General features: G+C 49.3%; 1 pseudogene; it reads left to right on the top strand.

The window, feature by feature from the left end:
- Positions 1 to 417: 417 nt before the first annotated feature.
- On the top strand, positions 418 to 6,538 carry LOC116625938 (annotated as a pseudogene).
- Positions 6,539 to 7,102: the final 564 nt, after the last annotated feature.

Below are 7,102 nucleotides of genomic sequence, written 5' to 3'. Positions count from 1 at the left end.
AGGATCCCGGGGAGATAGGGCGCGCTGTGTAGACCGTGGGGTTTCCGTGGCTTTGTGTGCGGTGACGTGGGGTCCCGCGGTGCTGATCACGGGGCTGTCGGGTCTCCCCTTTCTGGGCTCGGATCCGCTCCGGGGGTACATGCGCTGGTGTTCATGCGCGCCCGGATTCGGTTCCTGGGGCTCCTCCGGCGGTCTGCGGTCAGGGGCGGCCGCCCCCCCGCGGTGCTCGTGCTCCCCCGGCCTCGGCCCTGCGGGGTCCTCCCCGCGTCCACACCCGCTTCAGGGCTGCTGGTTCGGTCCTGGCAGTTCGGTAGCGCCGGCGCGGACTCTGCAGACGGCTTCGGGCAGAGCAGGGATTTTCAGTGTCGGTTCTTCCCTGAGCACGGGGTGTCTTCCCGTCTCCGTGTGTCTCCCTCGATGTCGGTCATCGGAGTCTCACGGGTGTCAGAGAACAGGTCTGTCACCTGGTCAGTATTTCGTGGAGAAGGTGGGGGAAGTTGGGAGGGTTGTTTCGAAGGAAAGTCCGGAGAGAAGCAGGGCTTCAGGTGATGGAGGGTTCTCAGCTGCTGAGCTGCAGGGAGGGTGGACTTCTTGGAGGAGGTGAAACCTACATCTTCCCCTCTGGGGCCTGTGACTGATGAGTCTCTCCTGTGGGGGGTTCTATTCCTGGGTCCCTAACTGACAGTTGTTCCTGTAATTGACCCTGAATGGTAGGCTCCCCCCTCCAGCCTCCCCTTCTGGCGTCCCCAGTCCACTTTACTGAGGCTTCCCTTCATGCATTTTCACAGTTCTAACCAGTTTTTGGTGGAGCATTGTGGAAAATTGGAAATCCAAATCCCACTGCTTCTACTGCACCCAAGACACAGGGGCTGCTGATTTAATCCTCCCACGAGTGTCTTGCTACCATGTGGCCTCCTACAAGGGCCAGTGGCCTCTCCATGGTGGGTGACCTGGATCTGGGAGGGCTTGGCCTCCATCACAGTTTGATGTCGTCTCTGCTTCTCTGGGAGGTGCTGACATGGTTGTTTGGAAGAGTAATTTATTCTGCGGTGATTTCAAAGTGCAGTAAACCTGGAACTGGAGGGTACTATGCTGAGCAAAGTAAGTCAATCAGAGAAAGACACGTATCATATGACCTCACTGATATGAGGAATTCTTAATCTCAGAACTCCCTTTGTTTTAAGGCTGAATCATGTTCCATTGTGTATATACCACATTTTGTTTATGCCTTCATCTGTCAGTGGACACTTGGGTTGCTTCCTCCTTTTAGCTGTTTTGAAAAATGCTGTTCTGAATAAGGGCACATGAATATCACTCAAGTCTTTTCTTTCAATCCTTTCGGGTATATATGTTGAAGCGGAATTCTGTATTAAATTTTTTGAAGAGCCACCATATTGTTTTCCACAGATGCACCATTTTCCTTTATTCCTTTATATGGTACAACAATATTGCCATTTATGGATCTACCCCATTTTGTGTATCCATTCATTTGTTGATGGACACTTGGTTTTGGTTATTGTGAAAAATGCTGCTTTGAATATTTGTGTACATGTTGTTGGTTTTCTTTGAATAACTGTGTTCAGTTCTTTGGGGGTATATATCCAGGAGTAGAATGGTTGAACTGTGTGACACTTCTATTTTTGTCTTTTTGAGGAAATGGAAAGTATTTTACACATAGACTGCACCACCATTGTACATTTCCCAAGCAAGGTTAAAGGTTCCAGTTTTTCAACATCCTTACCAACACGTGTTATTTTCAGTTTTCTTGATTATAGTGACTCTAGTGTAAAAGGGTATGTCACTGCAGTTTAAATCTGCATTTCATAATGCCTAATCATATTTAACATGTTTTCATGTGTTATTGATCATTTTTAATGTCTTTTCTGGAGAAGGGTCTATCCAAGTCCCTTGTCCATTTAAAAAATTTTTTGTCCTTTGTTGATGAGTTGTAATAGCACTTTATATATTCTGGATAGCAGACTCTTGCCAGTTAAATAATTTGCAATATTTTTCTTCCATTCTGTGGGCTGTCTTTTTGATGCACAAAGGTTTCTAATTGCGAGGAAATTAAATTTCTCTATGTTTTCTTTCCTCGCTTGTGATTTGGTGTCATATCTAAGAGCATTGCTAAATCCAAGGTCATGAAGATTTATTCCCATTTATTTCTTCTAGAGTTTATAATTTTACCTCTTACATTTAAGCCTTTAACTTACTTTGAGTTAATGTTTATATGTGGTGTGAGGTAAGGGTCCATTTTCATTCCTCTGCACATGGATAACCAATTGTTTAGCACCCTTGGTTGAAAAGACTATTCTCTCCTCAATGTAACATTGTCCACCCTTGTCAAAATTCAATTGACCATAGATGAAGGGGTTTATTTGTGGGCTATCAATTAAATCCCACTGATCTGTGTGCATACCTTTAAGACAATATCACAGTGTTTTATTTACTGTTGCTTTTTTTTTTTTATCATGTTCAATTAGCCAACGTATAGTAATCATTGGTTTTTGATGTAGTGTTCAACGATTCATCAGTTGCGTATAACACCCAGTGCTCATCACCACTTGTGCCCTTCTTAATACCGATCACCCGGTTACCCCATCTCCCCACCCCCCTCCCTTCTGTAACCCTCAGTTTGCTTCCTGGAGTCCAGAGTCTCTCATGGTTTATCTCCCTCTCTGATTTCTTCCCATTCAGTTTTCCCTCCCTTCCCCTGTGGTATAAGTGAAACCATATGATAATTGTCTTTCTCTGCTTGACTTATTTCACTTAGCATAATATTTACTGTTGCTTTGTATTAATATTTGAAATCAGAAAGTATGAGCTTCAAGCTTTGGTTTTATTTTTCAAGATTGTTTCGGCTATCTTGTGGTACCTGATTTTCCATACGACCTTAGGATTAGCTTATGTGTACCAGAGGCCTCTGTGTATTTTCCTGGGAACAACATTGAATCTGCGCATTGCATTGTGTACTGTTGCCGCCTTATCAATGGTACGTCTTTTCCTCACCATGGGGTGTCTTCACAGTTATTTAGGTTTTCTTTAATTTCAATCAGTAATGTTTTGTAATTTTCAGTGTACAAGACTTGCACCTTAATTACATTTATTCCTAGGTATTTTGTCAATGTTGATGTTACCGAAAGTGGAATTGTTTTCTTAAATTCCTTTTTGGATGATTCGTTGCTAGTGTATACAGATAAGAGAGATTTTGTGTATTAATATTTTGCCCTATAACTTTGTTGAACGAGGTGACTAGCTATAATAATTTTTTGTTGATTCTTTAGGAAGCTTTCTATATAAGATGTTATCATCTCTGGTCTCTGAATAGACATAGTTCTACTGTTTCCTTTCACATGTGGATGCCTTTTTTCTTGCCTCTTTTTTCTGGGTAGAACTTTCAGTACATTATTGAGCAAGAGGTGAAAGCCAGAATTCTGGCTTTGTTTGTGATTTCAGAGTAGAGTTGTCAGTCTTCAAAATTGAGCATGATCTTTGCTGTCGTATATTGAACAGATTACCCTTTATTCCTACTTTCTTGAGTGTTTAATCATGAACTGACATTGGATTTTGGTTACAAAGTTTTTTGCATCAATAAACATAATCACATGTTTTTATGTAAAAAAATATTGCGGCGTATAACATTGCTTGGATTCACTATGTTGAATAACCTTTGAAGTTTTGGTTAAGAGACACTTGCTTATGGTGCACAACACATTTATGTCCTCTTGGTTTCATATGGCAGTTATTCTGATGAGGTTTCATACATCTGTTTTATGAAAGATATAGGAATGTATTTTGGTGATTTTGTGATGTTTTAATTGAGGTTGGTGTTAGTGGTTTATTTTTATTTTTATTTTTAAAGATTTTATTTATTTATTTGACAGAGAGAGACAGAGAGGGAAGGAACACAAGCAGGGGGAGTGGGAAAGGGAGAAGCAGGCTTCCTGCCGAGTAGGGAGCCCGATGCAGGGCTCGATCCCAGGACCCTGGGATCATGACCTGAGCCGAAGGCAGACGCTTAACGACTGAGCCGCCCAGGCACCCCGGTGTTAGTGGTTTAAAGGGCATTGGCTGGCACTACAGAAAGGATTATCCAGAGATTGGGGCTAGAGTGGTAGGGATAGATATATTTTCAGGGTAAGGAACAAAATTAAGGATAAAGAGTTAAGGTTAAAGTTAGAGTTAAAGACAAAGGGTTAGGGGTTAGAGGTTAGAGGGTTAGGGGTTAGGGTTATGGTTGGGTTAGGGTTAGGTTTTAGGGTTAGGGTCTCCCTGTCCTCCAGTGCATAGAGCCCATTTTCCTCCAGTAATGAGAATGATCTTTTTGGAACATAACCTATGAACCTCTCTGTGATCTGCTCCCCACCTGCCCATCTTCTCCAGCCTCACCTCTCCCACTGCAGCTCTCCGCGCACCCCTCCTCCCCGCCATGGGCCACCCAATTCGTCTCACTTGTGCCTCAGGCCTGACTCCAAGCCTTTGCATGTTCTCTGCCAGGATCACTGTTCTCTCCCCCCTGCTTCATGTCTGGCTTCTCCCCCATTGGCTGGGCCTGGACTTGCCCCTGAGGGGGTGTTTACTTGTCTCCTATTTAAGTGTAGGGCCTGCCTTCCCTGTGTGAGCGATTTACTAAACTGCCAGGTATGAGGCAGGCACAGGGAAGTAGCCCTAGTGCCTGAGCAAAAAAGTCAGTCTCAGAGGGGCTCACCACATTTGCCTGACAATGGGGGAGCTGCTTTCCTCATGGTGGGGAGCAGGTAGTCCCCTCAATGGGGGACCAGCCATGTGAGGCATTGGACAAGACTTCCAACTTCTTGGGGCCAGGGAGATGTAGACCTGGACCCAGAAGCTTATACCCTTGGATTCAAGGCTGGGGCCTAAGAAAGCCCCCTCTCTTCCAGGGGTCCTCTTTACCTTTCTCTGCCCCCGGGCTGCACCTGATTCCTGATCTGGGGGAGTTTGAGGGTGACCCCTCCTAGCAATACCAGTGGTTTACTGAGGACCTTGTCAGCAAGATGCCCAGTAGCCTTCAAGGGAGGACCCTACAGGGTGGAGACAGCTCTGTGGGGGCCAGCGACAGTCCTCTCAAAGCAAAGTGGGGCAGATGGCCGGCCCTGCTGGTTCTACCCAGTCTTTAGGGCATAGAGACGAGGGCTGTGCCCAAAAGTGCTCCACTCCTGGCAGGTGAGGATAGGACCTGCAGGGGGTCGGTCAGGGGAGGCCACCTGTAGGGTTAGCCCGGGAGCTCAGCACAGGGGGAGTGTTCCTGAATCCAGCATGCTGACGTGGGGGAGGTTTCCAGCCTCCTAAGCCTCAGGCTCCCCTTTGTAAGATGGGGTGCTGATGGCTCCCATCTCTGGGAGCAGAAGTTAGGGAGGCCCCACAGGCAGACTCGCTCAGGACAGGCCTGCCCGCATGAAGAAGGTGCACACGTCCATGGCCCCCAGCTTTGGGGTCCTGCCGCCAGCTCCTCTTGCCCTGTCCCCTGTCCCTGTAGCTACATGGGCTTCCTGGAGCTGTTCTTGCAGATGGCGGAGAAGCACTTCATGGTGGACACAGGGTCACCTACTATGTCTTCACCAGCCAGCCAGCTGCCGGGCCCCGTGTGCCGCTCCGGGAGGGCCGGAGGGTGGTGGTCCTCATGGTGGACACAGGGTCACCTACTACGTCTTTACTGACCAGCTGGTTGCCGGGTCCTGTGTGCCCCTCTGGGAGGGCCAGAGGGTGGTTGTCCTCGAGGTCCCCAGCGCCCTGCGCTGGCAGGATGTGTCCATGTGGTGCATGGCGATGATCAGCTGCTTTTGCGGGCAGCGCTTCCTCCATGAGGTGGTTGACCTGGTGTGCGTGCATGTGGGCATGAAGTTCGGCGACCGCATGAGCATGGCAATCCCATCCCCCCTCTTCAGCACCCTGCACCCCGGTTTCTACTGGGCGGCCCGTGAGGACTTCAGCTATAAGCGCCGGCTGCCTTCCCAGGCCCACATCCCCAGGGACCAGGGTGACTTTTACTATATGGGGGCCCTTTTTGGGGGGTCAATGGTGGAGGTTCACTGACTGAATTCAGCCTGTCACTGGGTGATGGTGGTCGACTGGGCCAATGGGATCAAGGTCTTGTGGCTCTACGAGAGCAACCTGAACAGGTACCTGCTGGACCACAAGCCCACCAAGGTATTGGAGGACCTGTGGGACCCTCAGCTGCTGGGCAGCCCACGGAGGACCTGTGGGACCCACAGCTGCTGGGCTGCTCCCATCATGAAGAAACTGAGATTCAGGTTGTGCCCAAGAATCACCAGGACACCCGGAACTCATGAGGGGCTGTCCCCGGAGGGCCTGTGGGACCCGCAGATGCTGGGCTGCGCCCGTCATGAAGAAGCTGAGATTTGGGCAGTGCCCAGGAATCACCAGGACACCCAGAACTCATGACGGGCTGTCCCTGGAGGACCTGCGGGCCCTGCAGCTGCTAGGCTGGCCCTGGGTCATGAAGAAGCTGAGATTCGTGGCTGTCCCAAAGAATCACCAGGACACCCGCAACGAATGAGGGGCTGCCCCCATCTCTATCAGGGGGTGTTGCTTGACTGGAGACATCAGAGCGGGTTCCTACTTCTGTCCCCTCGAGGGAGACTGTGGAGCCCAGCACTGCCCGCATGGGCACGTCCAGCACCCCCACTGCACCTGCTCACAGGAGGCCCGCCTGGGGGCACAAGTTCCTCTCTGTGGTTGCCACATTTTGATCACTTCTGGGTCATTTGCAGCTGTGAACGGCTCCAGTTTTACGTCAGATGTTTTTCTGTGTCAATGCTGAGCAACCATCTTTAAAAAGAACAATTGCGGGAAAAGGTTTTCTCCCTGGTTCTAAACAGACACCGCCTGGTGGGGCTGGGAGTAGCCCTCTAGCAGCCATGGAGCCGGAACGGGTCCTGGCTGGGTCTTCCCTCCCAGTCCCTGCACCTCGCCGTGGCCATGGGGCTTCAGGGTCAGGGGTGCGCCGAGCCACCTCTCAGGCCCCCAGTGCCCTCACCGCCAGAGGCCTTGGCCGTGACCGCTAGCTCAGCCTCCAGGAGCATGGAGCCCTCTGGGTTATATATGGTTCCTGCCTTGTTTT

Source organism: Phoca vitulina, unplaced genomic scaffold, assembly GCF_004348235.1.
Source record: "Phoca vitulina isolate PV1807 unplaced genomic scaffold, GSC_HSeal_1.0 scaffold81, whole genome shotgun sequence".
NCBI classification, from domain to species: domain Eukaryota; kingdom Metazoa; phylum Chordata; class Mammalia; order Carnivora; family Phocidae; genus Phoca; species Phoca vitulina.
Note: the sequence above shows the minus strand (reverse complement) of the source record. Positions and strands in the feature narration are given on the sequence as shown.